The 21,139-nt window shown below is 33.5% G+C and overlaps 1 protein-coding gene across 2 annotated transcripts in view; it reads right to left on the reverse strand.

Annotated features, from left to right (window-relative positions):
* Positions 1-15,814, reverse strand: part of LOC108909475 (clavesin-2) — a 43,216-nt gene extending 27,402 nt beyond the window's left edge. Inside the window, exon 1 of one of the 2 annotated variants that reach the window (XM_018713824.1) lies at positions 15,744-15,814. The gene's annotated coding sequence lies outside the window, so the exon portion shown is untranslated. Of the gene's footprint in view, positions 1-4,526; positions 4,693-15,743 lie in introns of those variants that run through there. The other variant, XM_018713823.1, reaches the window with a different exon arrangement.
* Positions 15,815-21,139: the final 5,325 nt, after the last annotated feature.

Below are 21,139 nucleotides of genomic sequence, written 5' to 3' on the forward strand. Positions count from 1 at the left end.
CATTTTTTAATAAGAAAAGTTCCTATAAACATAGGTCTTAAAACGCTTCGTTTGTGAGATATAGGGATATAAGACCAACATATATTAAACTGAAATTTGGCATGAAAAAACAAACACAGAACTTAAAAAAAGAACTAATTGACACACACGTTACACAATGTTTGCGTTCTTATGTCAACGTTATGACATTTAATCGTTTTTGTTGATTTTCAGGGTACATCATATTTGTCTTATTACAAATGTATTATCAATATCGTTGGAACAGTTTCATGCCAAATGAATTTAACCAAAAATGTTCATTTTATAAAAAATTGAAAGAGATCTGTTTTGTTCAGAATTGATTAAAAAATTTAGAAATGATGTTATTTTCCAGAAACATACACGGGCGTACGAATTATTTTTTTAAAGGGGGCAGTAACCTACCTCAGGCACGTCACTGGTGTGTGAAATGGATAACAGATATCTTTGTTTTATTCACCATAACTAATGTGTTATTAATACCAAATTTCAGTTCAATATATGTTGGTCTTTTAGAGATATTAAGAAAAATTCTTAAAAAAAGTTTGTTTTCAACACCCCATATCTCACAAACGAAGCGTTCTAAGACCTACGTTTATAGGAACTTTTCTTATTAAAAAATGATTTTCTATCAACTGTTAAAATCCTACTACAAAAACTGACTCACCCTGTCCAAGTGCTTCATGACGAACTGTTAAGTACATACTGTAATGGCAGGTTTACATTTGTAAACCAAAGTTTATACGAGTATAAACTTTTAAGCTTATTTTTCTTATAATGTTTTTGCATTTTTTCATAGAACGCCCTGTATGTATTAAGAATATATCTAAGTATCTTCTATATTACAATTCCTTCCTTTATCTGTGCACTAGTTTGAATTATTATCTGAAATAAATCTTTCAGTATAATTATTACATTCACGCATAATTGCAACTAAGCTATATCTATAATTAAATCCATCTGATAAATTATAGTGTGTTAAACGGAATATTCGTAGAGTAAATTAAAACAAGGAAATTACTTGTGTTCACGTTTGGATGGCCAGGTGAAAGTCGCCAAAAACAAGAAAAAATTCTGCAACCCTTCAAGACTACGACAGAGCTTCCTTTTTCTTAAAAAAACTGTTGCGGAAATAAATGTAGATATTTAGTATTATTTTTGGCGGCTTGAAGGGTACTTTTTTCGTGTTGTGAAAGTATCGACCGCGACGATAGTCAAATTCAGTATTTTTTTCAATAATGAAAGGTCGTATTTTTAGATTTCTTTTATAAATAATGATTACTTACCTATTAATAAAAAGAATAGTAGTTTTGAACCCTAATTTAAAATATAAAACACAAGACCTCATCATGTGTAAGCGCAGATGTCTATGTAGAGAATTTTAATGTGATTGGATTTTTGTTATGCAGATTGTTTCAATGTCGTTTCATTTTTTATTGTTGTTTACAATTATTACCTTGACTTGCTTGTTGAACACAAATATCTCTATCTCTTTGTTATCATTAAATATATTGAAACAAACTGTTTTCGAATATCGGTTAAACAGCATACAACGCAATGGAAATTCTACGTATTAACATTATCTATTCGTATATATAGTTTTAGTCATATGAGTGAATAAATCAGTTACTCACATTGTTAAGAGTCTAAACCATATGAGTAACTTTAGACTATAATTATTATCTAATTATTTGTCAGTGAACTAAAAAGGATTGAAGTTGATTAAGCAAGAAAGATCAGTTTAGGATTATTTTTATTAAACATTTTTATTATACCATGTAGTGATTACAGGCAGTTACTTTGCGTATGAAAACTTCTAAAAGTAAACCGTACTTCTAGTTTTTGGTGCCAGTTTTGGTTTCACCAACATTGTGCGTAATATTGCTCGAGGTTAAAAATGTTGTAAGCATCAAAAGAATAGCCAACGGAAATCAACTGATGTTGATCCGTCTTTCAGAAAGTTAAAGATCTGGTGTGTGCAAATCGCTGACTGACTGTAAGAGAAATTGCAGAAGAGGTTATTATTTGAATTGGGGTCAAATCATGACATTTTGACTGACAAATTGAACGTGCATCGAGTTGCAGCAAAATTTGTTTCTTGTTTGATGACCGAACAACAGAAAGAAAATCGTGTGGACGTTTATCGGCAACTCCTTGAACAACCCAATGACAATGAAACATTCATTCAAGGGATCATAATGAAAACTGAGCTTATGGTTACGACATTGAGACAAAAGTTGAATCATCACAACGGATTGGCAAAGCTTCTCCATGCCTCAAGAAAACACGTCAGTCTCAATCGAATGTCAAAGTGTTTCTTTCGACTTTAATGGAATTGTGCATTTTGCCTCAAGTTAAAACAGTGAATCGTTTGTACTATCAAGGCGTTTTACAAAGGTTACGTGAAAAAATCCACAAAAAGAGATCAGGGTTGTAGCAAGACAACTCATCGGTCAAAAATCAGATTACTGTCCTCCCTCACCCTCCTTACTCGCCAGACCTGGCTCCTTGCGATTTTTTCTTATTTCTGAATTTAAAATCAGTGCTGACACCTTTTTCAGACTATTGATGACATCAAAGCAAATACGTCATCGACTTTAAAGGCCATTTCAAATAAAGCTAAAGCTTCGCAAAATGGAAACACCGCTGAGAAAAGTGTGTGCATAGGAGAAGGGAGTACATTTGACAGATACAGGGACCAGTAATATACAGGGTGAGGTTTGACTACCTTAATTTTAAGAATATTTATTCTGCAAACTTTGATTGACTACATTAAAATAAACGCAAAACCTTATATGACATGGGTTCTAAACTCAACCATTTCCGAGAAAAAAAATATTAAAATCTCCAACTTGATGTACAAAAGTTCGATTAATTAAGGAATATTGACATAACTGCGCGCATAGAATACCATAAAATGCATTGTTCATCGCATTTTTGAACTTCTTTATGCTTAATTCTAAAAAATAATTAGCGTTGTAATAAATTTTAAATTGCATAAAATTCATATCGAGAGAATGTGACAACGGCGCGGCGGTTTATTAATACGAAGTACTACCACCCACCAATACGAAATTCAGTTGGTATCTGGATTCGACCGTGTAGGAGTGTTTTTTGCGTAGCACTATTTCCTTTTCTTGAGGTGTTTTCCAGCGAATGTGCAAAAATTGGATTTGAAGCTGTCGTGCATGCATCGAAAATGGTGGTGGGACATTTTGAGCATATGTTGTACTTTGGATTGTACTTGTACGTTTAAAAATTACTGAATTTTGCTTTTTGGTAAGTCCCTAAATTATTTATAATACGTATGATTATTTGGACGACATGAATTTTTGGGTACTTTAATTACATATTTTTCAAACTCATAATTTAATTAAAAGTTAAGTTCCTTTTTTAAGAGATTCATATTACTAAAATTCAAGGTAAAATTTAATCTCAACACTATCTTCGTACTATAAAATGGATACATTTTATTTTATTTATTAAAAAACTGGAAAACAATTGTCTTGAAATTTACTAAATGTTTCGCAATAATAGTCCCTTACATTTTTTCCGTAGGACAAGTCTGCCGCGTGCACACGTGGTGTGCATCAGCAGGTTAAGCGCTGTTGTCACGTTGTGATGATTCTCCCCAATATTAATATTCGCTGTATTTTGAAAACTGTTAAACTTACGCCCCTGTAATATACAACTTTTTTGTTCATTTATGATTACTCTATCTCATGCTGAAGTAATGGAGGTCAAACTTCTTACACCTTGTATAAAATTAATAATAAATTAAAAAAAAATAAAGGTCCGTTATTTTCTGAATAGAATAGAATAGAATAGAATGGAATAGATGTAGTTTAATGCTGAACGGGCATTAAGGCCGCAGAGTAGTTGTACCTCATAATCTTACTAATTAAAAAGAAAATAATGTTGTGAAAGATGTGATTCGAATTATTCCGTGAAATTGGATCCTTTTGGCGACAAATAAAACGAATGAAGTGTGTGTTATAGTGGTTTTTATATTTCTATTTTTTTCAGTGTAAGATTTTTAGTGTGCAGGTACCCAAATACACAAAGAAATTAATTACAAACGGCTTTTCATAATAAAATTTTAACATTTCTGTAATATTCAATAATAATAATTCATTATTCTGATCCGAATCACGTGTATTTTAAAAATAATAATTATATTAAAATTTAAAATCACTTTTATTCATATAAAGGACAAATTAGAAAAAAACTGCACCACTATGAGTGAAGTTGAGAAAAACTTATTTATAATTATTTAAATAAGAATAAATCATTATATTCTAACGCCATTGCTTTCCGCAACATAAATTTAGAATTAAATATTAGTTATCTAAGTTAGTTTTACGAAACAACGCTCCCGATATTTTCTAGAGCGAAAAATAATATGTAGAAAGAAAAGGTTTGAAAACGTTGGTGACAGTTTCTGTTTAAACTAAATCAAATAGTAAATTTACAGATATCGCAGATAATAAATAAATAAATATTATTACCTTAAGTACAGCACAGCACCAGATAGGTAGATACAACAAGAAATAAAATTTCTATACTTTTGTTAAGAAATTCACTTTTTTATATTCTGAATGTTTTTAAACAGCCTTTTTATTCACACAGTAATCGACTGCGATATACGTTTCAGTAACATGTCTGTAAGTACTTCTCATAGGGTCGGTATTTAAAATCTGTATATATGTATAATAGTCCCGTTCAAACACAATGGATGTAACTTTGAATTTTTATCAAAACTAGTGTTCTGCCGATGATTGCTTAATTACTTCGACAACATAATGCGTTTGTTAAGTATAACTAATTCAATGTTCATGAAAAATATTTTTACATATACGAATTATTTTTTTATTGTACAAATGGTTTCTTAAAGTGAACTTTTAAGAATAGAGCAAAGGGGTACTATACTCTATTATTACTGGCAATAGTTTAACTGATCGATTACTAAATAAATAATGCTCACTGCTTTTTGAAAAATACAAAGGATTTATTTTTTCTGAGATTACTTAAGTACCTATTAATAAAACAATACATGTGTCTTAGAATAATGGAAATGTCGAAATGCAATGTTATTATTCCATATTACTAGCAACAAAATATATATTTTGACAAGTGCTGTTTAATAAATTGTCACAGGGATCATGTCAGTCAGCAAATTCTTACAAACATACATTTTCAAAAATGGACATTTATTAAAAACAGGTAAGAACTAAAAATTTTCACAAAGTATTTATTGAGATATTCTGAAGAAGATAGCACCATTAGTTTTCTTTCCGATTTCTTTGTAAAACCTTACCTATTCTTCTGATGCCTTCTTTATACAAGAAAATCAAAATAAATGTTATATGGGTGCCCAGAACTGAATGGGTTATGATTCATGAGTAGCTTCCTCGGATAAAATATAATTGGATAAAATACATAATTTAGATTAAGTTTGTTTAATACAATTTTGTTTCCTTAAAATGTCGCAGGCCTTCAAAATAATTCATCCAACACTTGTATACAGGGTGTAAAAAGAGTGTAAAATATTTAAGGAGGTAATAGTATGAACCAAAATAAGCAGAAAAGTCTCAATAAACGTGGGTCCGCAAAGTAACGGTTGCTGAGATATGGAATGTTTTATGTTTTTTAACCCCTTTTTTATTTTGCAAAAACGTTGTGTATTTTCTTATAATAGTTGGTTGATGTTTAGTGAAATAAACAGTACGTATTTGACAGTTGTTCTCAGTGCACAAGTTTTCTTTCGCTATGGCTGGTTACTCTAACGCAGAATTAACAGACATGCATTTCATGTATGGTCGTGCTAATGGGAACGCCACCGAAGCGCGACGTCTTTATGTTGACGCTTATCCAAATCGCCAGATTCCTTCACAACGCATGTTTGGAAGAATTCACCAAAGATTGCGTGATACCGGTTCCTTGAGCAAACAGTGCCATTTATCCGGAAGACCAAGGTCGGTATCCACTCCTAGAGCAGAAGAAGAAATTCTAGCACTGGTAGAGCAGAATCCAGGTACGAGTGTGCGGAGAATATCAGCCGAGGTAGGAATTAGTGGTCCTCTTGTTTGGAGAATCCTTCACGAGCAACTGCTTTATCCATACCATGTGCAACGAGTACAGGCCTTAAATCCAATAAATGATCATCAAGCACGTTTGGTTTTTTGCCGCTGGTTTCTACGTCATGATGCTGAAGACCCTCGTTTTCTTGCAAACATTCTTTTTACTGATGAGGCCGGGTTCACAAGAAATGGAGTGTTTAATTTTCACAATACGCATATTTGGGCCGACGAAAATCCTCATGCTCTAATAGAATCTGGACATCAGGCACGTTTTTCATTAAACATTTGGATGGGTATTGTAGGTGACAGGTTTCTAGGTCCTGTTGTTTTACCAAACCGATTAACAGGCGCTGCTTACCTCAACTTTCTGCAGAACACACTGTATGAGTTTTTGGAAGACATTCCTTTGAATCAGAGGCAACAAATGTGGTTCCAGCATGATGGTGCTCCAGCTCATTTTTCCATGGCCGTTAGAGAGCATTTACACCAAACTTTTCCACATAGATGGGTAGGAAGGGCCGGACCTGTTTTATGGCCTCCAAGATCGCCTGATCTGAACCCTCTAGATTTCTTTGTTTGGGGATATTTGAAGACATTAGTGTATGGTACTCCTGTAAATAGCCTGGAAGAGCTGCAGCTACGGATTAATCAAAAGTGTCAAGAAATCCAAACCAAGGAGGGTGTTTTCGAAAGAGTTCGAATATCGTTGAGACGAAGATGTCGTGCCTGCTTGGAAATGGACGGAGGGCACTTTGAACATCTTCTGTAACTTTGTTTTTTGTTTGTTAAAAGCTTCCTTTGTCGGTTTATTCCTAATAAAATAAAATGTTTGAAAAACGAATAGTGGTCCATATCTCCGCAACCGTTACTTTGCGGACCCATGTTTATTAAGACTTTTCTGCTTATTTTGGTTCATACTATTACCTCCTGAAATATTTTACACTCTTTTTTTAACACCCTGTATAATGATACTATAATTTCCTTGGTTTTAAAGGAATAATGTGGCCTATGACTCACTAGTGAGTTATAAATCATAAGTCTCTAGTGAGTTATGAAACCCTTGGTTACAGGCACAATTTAGGTTCACTCGCCTCCTTTGTAATATTTAAAAATATATTCATTTCGTTAAATTACTTTTTCTGACATTGACAACTTGAAATTTTAAGTTACTTTCATTTATTATTAAAACGAAATTCTACGAAAGTGTTGGATAAGATTTTGTATGGCACTCGTGTGTTATGTCTTATAAGTCACTTAGGAAAATTAACCCTCTTAGCGTACGGCCTCGAGGGCTAAACATTTTCCAAATATACCGGGTGTCCCATTTTAAAAAATACACGTGAATATTGCCTAAGTTAAGGGCTTAATAAAAACATTTTTCAAATAAAAGTTGTAGGGTTTTGAGGGGGACATCTAATGGTGACCTTGACCATGACCTTCAAGGTCATTTCAAGGTCAAGTTGATTTTTTCAAATGAAAACATATTTTTGACACCAGAAATGAAAAGAACAGAAAATTTTACATCCGACTATGGCCTTGATCATGACCTTCAAAGTCATTTGAAGGTCATTTTAGTTTTTGTTGCAAAATTCTACTTTTGAGACCAGAAATGAGAAGAGCGGGCCATTTCACGGTCATCTATGACATTGACCGTGACCTTCACGGTCATTTCAAGGTCAAGTTAATTTTCAAATAGAAACCGGTATCTTCCAGACCAAAATAGAAAGTGCGGATAATTTTGCTTCCGGATATAACCTTGATCATGACCTTAAGTTTCAAAAGTCATTTGAAGGTCATTCTAGTATTTTGCAGGCAAAACTTTAATCTTGTTCATATATTTTTTTTTTTTGATATGTGGGGCTCGCCATAATTTTCCAGAATACCCATTAACCCTTTGCAGCATGCATATGCATATTCAAATGTTTTTGAACTCAGATTAGCTCAGATTTTAGTAATAGTTAAATCCGATACGGCAGATCCAATATGTCGGATACTCGGCTCGACCTTGAGTTTTAACGTAGGTTGAAGCATTTTTAAAGTACTCGTATTAATCCATATGCATATTAAAAATGTTTACCAAAAATTGGTCGGCCATATTGGATTTGAATATTTTCAAATTCTGATTTCATATTCGCGATCAGCGCCTCGAAAACCCCCGAGTACATTATTCGGTAAGACGGAAATGAATTTTGCAACAAAAAACTAAAAAGACCTTCAAATGCCCTTGAAGGTCATGTTCAAGGTCATAGTCGGATGTAAAATTTTCTTCTCTTTTCATATCTGGTGTCAAAAATATGTTTCCATTTGAAAAAATCAACTTGACCTTGAAATTACCTTGAAGGTCATGGTCAAGGTCACCATTAGATGTCCCCCCTCAAAACCCTACAACTTTTATTTGAAAAATGTTTTCATTAAGCCCTTAACTTAAGAGATATTCACGAGTATTTTTTAAAGTGGGACACCCGGTATATACCGTAGCTCACTAGTATTATAAATACCATTGTTTTAAGTCATCTTTGTAACTTGCAACTTTACAACTTTAAAACAAGGAATACCTGATCCTGATACAATATTTATTTTTTTGCTTTTCTTTTGTTAGTCAAGTCAAATTATTTATTATAAAAGAGATATTCCTATTTCATACTTCAGTTTTCTATTAACTACAAAGATTCCATATTTGCACCAAAAGAGTACATTGTTAAACCTACGAGGCATTTCTACAGAGTACTCAATTTAAAAAAAATCGAAACGGCATCGGCAGTATATTTATGAAAAATTTATATATTCAGGTAAGGTACATTAAACACTATTTTTCGACGTAGTTCACCCTAAATGCCGGATGAATTGTGAGCCGAGGGATGAACTTTCTGCTACCTTCATCAAAAAAATCTCCCGCCGCCTCTCGGGCGCATTGTTTCACAGTACTGTGGACCTCATTGTGGATAGACAACTGTTTTCTACCTATAAACACCTCCAGAGAAGAGAAAAGATGAAAATCGGAAGTTGCCAGGTCTGGACTGTATGCGGGATGATTGATGATGTTTCAACCGAAAGAATCCATAGTTGCTTTGTGGTATTAGCTGTGCTTGGATGTGCATTGTCATGCAACAAGCATACTCTCTTCGTTAACATTCCTCTTCCTTTGTTCTGTATCGCCCTCAACAGTGTTTTCAGAGTTTTACAGTATCGCGTAGCATTAATTGTATTACTTTGAAGCAAACAGTCAATGAGGATAATCTCTTTACGGTCCCAAAACACAGTTACCATAATTTTTTGGACCGAAACAACGGTTTTCATTTTTTTCGCGAATGGTGAAGACGGATGTTGTCACTGTATTGATTGTCTTTTTGTGTAGTGGACCACCCACGTTCAGTCGCCAGTCACAATAGTCAAAGAATTGTCTACCTTCCGGTTCGAAGCGCTCGAGAAATTCCCGTGAAGGTGCAGTTCTGTTGGCTTTGCGTTGATCCGTGAGCAGCTGTTCTGGTACCCACCTCGCACACAATTTTTGATAATGAAGTGTTTCAGCAATGATTTCATGCAGAAGAGATCTGATTGTGGAAACACTGCATCTTGTCCAAAGTCAATTGACGGTCGCCGCGAACCATTTCGTCGATCTTGTGCACCACTCAAGATTGAGGGATGTCCACTCCTTGGATCATCGTTTTGTCAGCTTTATACTCACGACACCACTTGTACACATTAGTACGATTCATCACAACATCCCCATAAACAGTTTTGCTTTCGTTAAAAATTTGGAACGGCACCTTTTCATTTGCAAGAAGAAATCTTATGCTCCTTACCTTGCAGCTGGCGGGATTCGGAATAGCGGCACTCATTTCAACACGCCACTACAACAACAGTTCTCAACTGACTGAGGCAAATGAGCAGGCGTTCTACACCCAACATCGTGGCCTTGAAAGCAGCGTTACCAACTACATGGGAGCAGTCTCAGTACTCTTTTTTTATTTTGTGGATTTGCCTCGTGTATTTGCAGAAATATAGTGTTTCAAATAAACTGACTTATTGACACAAGGGTTCAGTCTTCAATTGAAATACGTGACATAGTGATGCGTATTTTTCAGTGATCTGCTATTTTCAGAGTGCGATTTTTGGTTAGCAAAAATAGTTTGATAAAAATAATCAAGTAGGTAACCCTTTTGGCACAAAACTGTTTTAATTGATTTTTTTATTATTTATTAACATGAAAGCTATCGACTTAATTTTTTTCACTACGTTAAATGCTTAAAGACACCAGTGTCTGGCGTTCGCGGATGATATTGCAATCGTAACAAGAACACAGCAAGAACTGAAAACAAAACTAAAACAACTAGAGAGAGAGGCCCGAAAAGTAGGATTGCAGATAAACGAAAATAAAACAAAGTATATGACATGGACAGATAAAGAGTACAAAGTAGGCAATAATTTGACAATAAGAACAGAAAATAACAAAGTATACAATTTCGAGGAAGTAGAGGAATTCCGATATCTAGGCGCAGTGTTCTCCAGAAGGCCAGATATAAAAAGAGAGATACAGGCAAGACTGATGGCAGGAAACAGATGTGTACATGCAATGAGGAGACTTTTGAAAAACAAAGACATGACTCAATCACTAAAAATANTTTATTATTAGCTCTAGTATTTTATTTTAATAGCTATTAAGATACAAATGTCCATCGGCCAGTCGAGTGGTGTGACGTCAGAGATGCTCTGCGAACGCAATGAACTGTTTCAAATGTTATTTGAATTAGAAATTATTTATCACGACCTGATTTTTTCACCACATACAAGGTAAGTCAGAAGAATTGCACCAAACTCCAGTAATGGATTTTACAAATAAAAATAATAAGAAAAAATTCAAATATTGTTATACGATATTCATTTAAAGATTGGCGTTGTATTGGCCGCTGTGGTCTATTAGTTGACCTCCAGGACCTCCAGACTTCACAGCATTGAATTACTGTTTATGGAAGTGTACAAAGTCGGAATGAACACTAGGGAGGCACTAATTCGACGTATCATCAACATTTATTAAAGAAATACGTGCAGCAATCAGGAGAGATATAAACGAAGCAGAAAGTGTTTAGAGTGCCACAACGTAGAATCCATTCCTGGAGTTTGTTGCGATTCTCGCGACTCACCCTGTACACAGAGGATTACGTGCTTACGAAAAATGTAAGAATAAGTTATAATTGCTGAAAGGAAGTTTTTTATGATTAAATTACCTGACGTCTATACGACAGTTTGCGTCTACGGAGATTAGTAAACATTTAAAGTTAGTATCGTGAAATTACATCCAATCTCATTAGACGCTGACATTTAAATAGTAAGTTAATGTGAATCATAAATAATATTTAATAGTCACAAATTTCACAAAAATTTTAAGTTCGTAATTGACAACTGAAGTAGAAATCTGAAGCAACTACATCTTTTCCCTGGTTACGATGCATTCAGCTAAAATTTGGAATTTTGAAATCACACCAACACCGTTTTCAGAATACAAGACTGAAATGATATGTTGTTAAAAATTCTCGCGTATTGACGACATGATGGCGTATGATTACAGCATGTTATTTTAATTATAAGAATATACAGTTCTTAATACCAATCTCTTGGAAAGGTGTTTGTACTGAGAATCTAGTCGATTTATTTATCAAGTTCATGGAGATCTGGGCATTACAAAACGAAAATCGGGATTGGGAGCAAGCGATCAGAAATGCAATGCAATAAAAACCATTAGATAGGCTTAAGCAATAGAGTAGTATGCAATAAAGGGCAATGCACCACTGCAACTGGAAGGAACAGCTGCTGTAAAATTTTTAATTCTAGATTTTTGAAAAAGCAATCTGTGTTAAAAGGTGGTTATATTTCAATTGTTTGAATTGCGTGTTTTTGGTTTATATTCAAAAAAGTTACAAATATTTCTTTAAAAATAAAATAATCAAGATCTATGTACCAATATTGTGATTTCGATGAGATGTACCGTTTTCGAATAACATTAATTTATGTATGAACATTCGCAACAATGAACATAACTTCGGATTAGGTGTCTAAGGATGACGAATGATAATAAATTACATTATTAATTATAGAAAGTTTACTATTAAAAGTGACATATCTGTAAAGTGTGTTTATTGTAATGCGTAGGGAGTGTAAAATAATGTAAAAAAATAATACACATATAAGAACTGCTTCTACAAATGTACCTGCAATTTGTAGTTTCATAATGTTTTTCAAATTAAGTTTAACATACTTACATAAAAATTTAAATAGTTGGTAATATTCAATATTAATGTTTATTATACAAGGTGATTCAGAGACATAACGAATTATCTCGTAGACTGATTTAAGTTCGCAATTAGGTATAGTCCGTACGATATTTGTTGAGATAGAATATCAAGAAGACCCCTGCTTCACTTTCTTGGAATTAACTGCATTGGACACTCGAGGTGAAATACATTGGCGGAAAATTTCAAGGCGTCCCCCTGCTGCAGTAATCGGCACCCGAAGGCAGAAAGACATTGGCGGAAAATTTCAAGGCACACCTCTGCCGCGGTAAATTGTTACAGTAGTTCCGATAACAGAACTTTAATGGCTTATTATTTTCTTGGAATTGTATCTCAACAAATATCGTACGGACTATATGTGGTTTTTTTAAATGGTAGGGTTTACATATAAAAATTGAACCAAAAATTTTCAAATTATTCGAGCAAAAAAGGAATATCTTAATAGAAGAATTTCTCATCTATGTATATTTTAAGGCTTCAAATATATCATAGGCACTGATTATTCAATTTTTTTTATAGTTGTAGGTACTAAATGTTTGGTGGGCCAAATTCATCACTTTTAAGGTGTCTCGCATTTCTCGAGGAGAAAAAGTAGCTACACTGAAGAAATTATTGTCCAATATCGAACTAACCTGTAAGTTCACGTAAGTTACATTTAAATTAAAATTACTTTATTGTTTATTATCTATGTAGAATACTCCATAACTTACAATTTTAGTTAAATTCAATTAAATAAATCAAAGGTAGGTAAATCTTACACTTTTTAAAACTATTTAATATTCAACTTATGACTGGTAAAAATAAACCATTATTGCTACAAATGCTCTGAAACAAATAAGAACATGTTTATTTTAATATTAATACGCCCTCATCAGTAACCAGCAAGCTTACTAAATTAGTACGAAACCTATGTAACTTTAATAACTAGTTTAATTTGAACGAGACTTATTTACCTTGTGTTTTTTACATGAGCAAAGACTAAAATAAAGTTTGCAACTGAGAAGCGCATGTCCAGTGCTCACAAACTACTGAAGCAAGCTCACACAAAGTCCATGAAATGTAACTAAACGAACAACATTTAAAGTTATATAGTTATTATATTTTGTGGAGTGAAGTATTTCTATTATCTTTTCTATACTTGTTATATTATAATAAAATGGGAACAGATTAGTAAAAACTTTGCAGTAAATTTAATTTTTTGAATGTGTTGCTTTAATATTAGTACATAAATTAACAGTATACATTTAAATTTAATAGTAAACGTAATACTTTACTATTAAATTGCTATATTAAATAGTAAAAAATTAATAAACATGAAAGACTTGAGGTATAGTATTATTAAATACAGGGTGGCCAAATGAAAACGAAACAGAGCCATTTTCAGGAACTGCGTCAAGATTGTAGAAAAACGCTCAGACCTGTCGATTTTAGATTAAAGGGGGACATTCTTTGCTGGTATTTTTGACTCTGCCACTTTCACCCCCAAGCAAGGGTAAGCATCACCCCAAAATATTTAAATGGCATTGGGGGTTGAGTAATATTTCTTTTGAAAGCTCTTAACAATTCTCTTTACAACAGACTTTAAATTTTATAATTCCGCCCAATACTTATTAAGAATTTTGATTTTAAAGTTGAAACTTATGTACAAACAATAATTAGTAACGGTAAAAATGTCAGTCATTCGAGTTAAGTACGCCAATGGTATACATTTATTATTTCTTGCGTTACATTGGTTTTTGGCGATTTGTTATCACTTTCGTAGAAAAATACAATTATAAAAAACAGAAATGAATGCTATACGCACACAATGAACGTAAAATTAGTGGATTCCGAATTATTTTCTTGTGTTTTTGAAAATTAAACACTATGGTTTATTCCATTGCGGAAAGGGTAGATATCATTTCGCTTTACTTTATGAACAATAAAAGTGTGAATAGACAGCTCAGCTATTTAAAGAAAAACATCAAGATCGACATGTCAGGAGGAAGTATGTTCTAGAGTTAGTAAAAAAAATTTCAAAAAACGAGAAATTGGAAAACCTATAGTTAATGAAGCTAGTGAAGTTGCAGTTTTGGGACAAGATCATCTTGATACGTACGAGGCAGCTGGCATCTGTGTCTGGGATCAATCGAACTAGCATACAAACCATTTTGAAGAAGAATAAATACCATCCATACAAAATACATTTAGTCCAGGAATTTCATGAGGATGATTATGACCGCCGTTTGCAATTTTGCGAAACAATGAGCGAGCAGGGAACGATCCACAGTTCCTTTTTAACATCTGCTTTTCTGATGAATACAGTTTTTTCTTGAACGGGACGGTAAATCGTCACAATTGCCGCTAATGCTCCGATTCAAACCCAAGAGTTTTTCACAAGGTGCATACACAGCAACCGGAAAAATTAAATGTATCTGACCAAATGTATTTGCAATTACTGGAAGACGCTATTGACCCTGCCTTGACTGATATTATTGAAAATGTTTCAGAGTATGATGAAGATCATTTTATATTTCAACAGGACGGTGCTCTTCCGCATTATGCGTTAATTGTCCGTCAGTATTTGGACCAACGTTTTCTACGGAATTGGATTGGGAGAAGAGGCAGCATTGAGTGGCCTCCACGATTACCGGATTTATCGCTCCTTGATTTATTTTTGTGGGGATACCTAAAAAGTAAAATCTATAAAACACAGCCAGCGTCGCTGAAAGATTTGCGTCAAAAGATAATCATCCATATTATTAACAAGTATAACATGCTGACTTGATAAATCAGTATGTACGACTGACTTCTGCGAAGCAAAAGCTTGTCTAGTGGACGATTCCACATGGGCAAAATCTGGCAAAATTTATTAGCCTGATTTCTGACGAAAATAATTCGGGGGAAAACGCATCCAAAGGACGGCCGGCCTAAAGAGTTAAGAGCGTATTTAATTTTTTAACATTTTTTTTTGTGAAAAGGTCATCTGCGTCGTTTTTATCACAAAATTCAGTGGCGTACTGGAGATTTTTTTATAAATACTAATTTTAAACAAACAAACTTTTTTTTGAATGTAAAACACTTGATATTTTTCAGTTTTTACAATTTACCCATCATACATCTTAACTATTTTTACTACTTCCCTCCTCAGGGAATACGGGTAACCACCCAAAAGAGTCGATGTAGCCTGCTTCGTACAATTACTTGAAGCATACATATTTCTGGTTAAAATAAAAATAAAAATCACAGTACACTGAAATGTTGAACTGACTTAGTTTCGACAACAAGCAAACACATAAAATCTCATTATATGGTGCTACAAACGAATAACTTCCGTCAAATTATTTTAATAACAATATAACATACAAAAGATACTTACTTGATTATTCACTCAAATTTCAATGTTTATACACATAATGTTTTTATCGAACTGACTGGGTCATTTCGAAATACACACTTTAAACACCAGATAATAAAACTGTGATAACGACAAAACGTAAATATATTAAATAGCAATTATAATACAAAATGTGGCACATATTCAATTTTAATAAATATATTAAGTACATATACATAAATCAGTTTATGTAAAATTAGTGAGGACTGAAAAATACTCCCAGTATTTTACCTCTATTAATTTTTGTTATTTATTTACTTTTCATCAACGTGTTTCAATATAAATGAGACGTAAATAAGTACATATTATCTAAATCTGTCAACAAATGGTCTATAAATAGACTCATGTCTCAACTAAATGCATTTTTAATTATTTTATTTGCTTATATAGTTTGTGGATTAAAAGATAAACCGTTCTAATTTTTTTATGTACAACAGATGTTTTCATCAGTCCTTATTAATTAAATCAAGTTTATTCATACATACCTTAAGTGCAGAATAAATATTTATTCATATACTCATGTCATGTACTCACATTAATTTTTGTGCATTTTCAAATAACCAGTTATTTTAAATAAATTTTTCACATTTGTGTAAATCTGTAAGCAGTTCGTTCGTCTTAGATAATTGTTAGGAACTATGTATTAAATGCATAAATTAATTTTTTATGTATGTGGATGAGAGGCAGTAATGATTATTTGACTAGTCAATTCGTTGGCCTTCAAATCGTGAAACTGACAGAGAGTGACCTGCTACTTTGCAGATACTATGAAATCTATACCTTTATTTAAGCAATTTATAAAACGTATGGTATTACGAGAAGCAACTATTCGGCGAACCAACGCCTCGACCACCGTTAAATTATAAATAAATAAAATAAATAGGACCATTCGCTAGTCAAACCACCAGACATATACTGGTTTCGAAGTGATTAGTTTTACTATATTGCGGGTATAATAATGATGTTCAGAGCATTATTCTCTATAGTAGTTCTTTCTCGCAATGTCAGCTTAAACATTATTTTTTGTGTAAATGTAAGTAATCCAAATGCTCTCTTTACTATGTTTATGTTTTACCATAATTTTCAAAAGGAAATGTTATATCTGAGAATATCTTCAATGAAAAAAAAGATCCTAATTAAGCCAGTGGCGTAAATATGAAGTCTCTGGTTATATTTTTCTCAAAAGTAATGATAATTGATAACCAGTGAAGAAATAATATTTTTTATCACTTTTGAAGTGTACCTTTTATTTTGAATCAAAATTATTTTTTTTACATACTTTTTGCCGTTTTGGTAGATACAAATTTGTAAAAACGATGTTTTAATGTTGAAATAAAAGAGAAACAACATATTAAAAATGAAGCAGCATTTTCTTCTTCCAAATTTAATAATTTTTTCCATTGACCCTTACGACCTAGTTTCTGAGAAGCTGTTACAATTTAAAAAAAAAATAGGGTATGAGCAGATCAGTTAAACACTTATAAATTGCACAAGCACACAAAAAAAATTTCATTAACCAGCGGGTAGACCCTACTATACCTAGGTTTTTGGGGTCGCTGAAACCGAATATGACCATAAAAAATTATTTCAATTGCCCGTTTTCCCGCTAACACCCCCTGAAGGTGGTTAAATTTTAAATTTTCGTACAATATTAAAATGTATGCGTATTTTTTGTTTTTTTGGGACGCTGAAACCGAAAATGACTATAAAAAATTAATTAATTTAACCCTTCTCTTATCCGCTAACACCCCCTTACCATCTCCTGAAGGAAGTTGAATTTTAAACCTTTATACAAAATTAAGATGTATGTTTATTTTTTTTTTGGGACGTTAAAACCGAATTATGATTTTTGTAATAATCATAACCGTGTTTATTATGCCTTTTGATATTTTGAACTTGACACCTTATTCTAGACAAGATATATTTTTTTTCCTTTTGCATTTTGTTTTCTATTCGATTTTAATGTTTTTACTCTTCACCGACCAGTTTTATTTACGTTTAAGAGATGAATCTAATTTTATGCCTCCGGAATAGAATTGATTCCGTATCTACTTTTGCGACTAAAGGCGGGTATCCACTTGTGGCAATGCTCCGTAACGTAACAACGAACATGTTACGGCCCGTTGCAAAAGGTGACATGGTTCGCTGTGAAAGTATATGTGGTTTTGGTAGAATTATTCATTCCGCAACGTAACAAAATAAGGTTACGAGACGACACAGGAACATAAACTCGCAGTATGAACCTGACTGCAATAATGGATTGACGGCATTTGCAGTTAGCAACAGCGTCATATATTATTATTCATCATACAATTTTGAAGAATAAGAAACGGAAATCTCCGGAAATCTTTTCTTTATTCCACTCCATGGCACAAACACAGAAAAACACACTCATCCTAGTCACTACATAAAACAGACTGACCCCAGACCATATGCAAAAGACTGACGAAACAAAAAATAAGACAAAATCATATGTGCAACAGGCAACGTTACGGCCAAAAGCGTAACCCCGTCTCAACATGTGGCAGAAAGTACTGTTGCATCCCTTTGATGCGACGACTAAAAACCGACAACTAATGGTTCCTCCCGGATTAGTTACGCGTGTCAAATTTGTTACACGTACCATGCAACCATTTGACACAAATGGATACCCGCCTTAAGACATCTCACGCGGTGAAAACGGATAACAGTTTAACTGGCTTAGAAGATCGTTTGAAAGGAAGAGAGTTCGGTATCATAGAAAGAGGTAAATGCCGAATCGTGAGAGGCAAGGGGACTCATTTTACTCAAGCACCCCGAACCGTGAGAGGCAAGGGGACTCACGTTAATCAAGCACCCCAAATTGTGAGAGGCAAGGGGATTCACGTTAATCAAGCACCCCAAAAGGAACAGAAACCTACCACCTCCAGGCCGTTGTTCCTGGGTTGCGCTAAGAGTTGAACCAAATCATAAATACATTTGATATTTCTGATCGGTGAAGTATCGACGTTTACAACACAGGGGCTGGAGGTACTCTTAACTTGTCTAATTAACAGGTAATTGACTTTGGATCGTTGGAATTTTGAACGTCGAGCCCATGAAAACTTTGGTTCTCCTCTTTTTTCCGAAAACGTTAGCGCAATTTACCGAGAGCCAACTTTCATATAGATCATGCTGGTTCTTTCGTAAGGGAGTGTAAGAGGGTAATCGAGTAAGTGAATATCATTTTTTGTAGTCATTTTCGATTTCAGCGTCCCAAAAAACATAGAAATACGCATACATCTTAATTTTGTACGAAAATTTAAAATTTAACCTCCTTCAGGGGGTGCTAGCGGGAAAACGGACAAGTGGAATCATTTTTTGTGATCATATTTGGTTTCAGCGACTCCAAAAACCTAAGAATAGTGGGGTCTGCCCTCTGGTTCATGAAATTTTTTTGTGTGCCTGTGTTGTTAATCGGCACCAAAACATTAAAAATTATGCAAATCGTTTTCGTTCAAAATTAAATTTACATTTCAAAAATTACTAACATTTTTTCCAGTGGCACACCGTAAATTTAGAGGCAAATGTAATTAATTTGCATAAGTATTTCATATCTACGCACAGGTTTGAGACTTAATTTATTCACGTTGAATGGCATTTAATTTAATTTAATTTGATTTATTTATTTAATTTAATTCATCCAATGGGATGAGAACCCTTTTACAGGATGAATAAAAACAGAAAATATGTAACATAAGAGTAGCATAATTTCTATTAATTAGCAAAATGGTATAAAGACAATAAAAACGGAATAGAAATAGTTAAAAAACAACGGCAAAACAATATAAGATAATTAACAATATTATAACTGTTTAGGCATTCTTAAAGGGGTAATATTGGTTGCCTACAATTAAAGGAAAATAAATACATACCTATCTCCATATCGATATCAGTAAATAGGTAAAAAAGGCAGTCTCGCATCGAAGAACACACGCGATGCCTAGTTTTATCTAGTTTTGAAATAATTTGATTTATTGTTGTTGATTGTTATTAAGAACTCATCCCATTTTCCCTCCCCTATCCTATTGAGTTCTCCAGTGATGGACCAGAACCCCGTTTTGCCGAAAGGTGAGTACATTAATAACTTTTTGTTGTTGTTAGTCCTTAATTTTTTATACAGTCCGCTATTCGCTGATTCAATAACAACATTATAAAATAAAGACAAAAATGAGTTATAAAATACAGATTTTAAAATGTATAAGCACGCTTTATATCTGCAAGCGTACAGTTAAATATATCCAGCCGTTCTTCAATGTTACAGTAATTTCTTAGCATCATATACAAGGGAGACCACTGCAAAATATTAGTACGGGAGTAGGAAACAACAAATAAATTATTAGATCTAGCGTTGGCTCTAGGAACTCTGTAGCTAACAACAGAGGTAAGCATAATGCAATCCATACCATTGTTAACAAGCTTGTATAGGAAAATTATAGAATTCATAATCCTCTATCTAATTAGACTGCTCATCTCAAATCGTTTCAATAATAAGTCTTGTGAATACCCTCTGGTTGGATAAATCCCATCCAATATGAAACTTGCGGATTTAAAGAACCTTCGCTGTACTTTCCCTAACGCCGTTATATGACAATTATAACTTGAAGACTAAATTACAGAGCCGTACTCCAATTTAGGCCTAACAAAGCTATTAAATAATACTCGTAATGTAGATATGTTTTTAAAATCTCTACTGTTACGTAGTATGAACCCCAGATTATCATACGCTCCAGCTATGCATTCTTCCATATGTTTATTGAATGTTAATTTGATGTCGAGATCTTTAACAAATTCAGGCCGATTAAGTATTCGGAGTTAATATCTACATAGAGCTTGAGGTCATCAGCGTACAAGAAGAAGTGAACATTTAGATCTTGGGCGATATCATTAATATACAAAATAAAAAGCAAAAGTCCAAGTATGGAGCCTTGTGGCACACCAGATATTTGATTGATGAACACAGAGCTGTGACCACAGTACCGTACAAACTGAACAAGGTGGGAAATATATTTTAGCAACTGGAGAAAGGATCTACTGACACCGCAAGCTTCAAGTTTACACAAGTTTACCGTGATCAAGCCCGTCAAATGCCTTAGAGAAGTCAGTATAGATGACGTCCACCTGACCCCTCCTATTCAGCGTTTCGGCAATAAACTGAGTGCTACATACAAGGTTCGACACTGTGGATCTGCCCTTCATGAATCCATGTAGTTCGGGAATTATCAGGTTCTTTGTTTAAAAGGAAAGGTGTTCATGAATTAATATTTCAAATATTTTAGAGAAGTTGCATAAAATGGCAATAGGTCGGTAATTCTCAATATCATTCTTATTTCCTTTCTTAAAAACAGGACATACTCGGG

The sequence above is a fragment of the Anoplophora glabripennis genome, unplaced genomic scaffold (assembly GCF_000390285.2).
Source record: "Anoplophora glabripennis isolate ALB-LARVAE unplaced genomic scaffold, Agla_2.0 scaffold327, whole genome shotgun sequence".
In the NCBI taxonomy this organism is placed as follows: Eukaryota; Metazoa; Arthropoda; class Insecta; order Coleoptera; family Cerambycidae; genus Anoplophora; species Anoplophora glabripennis.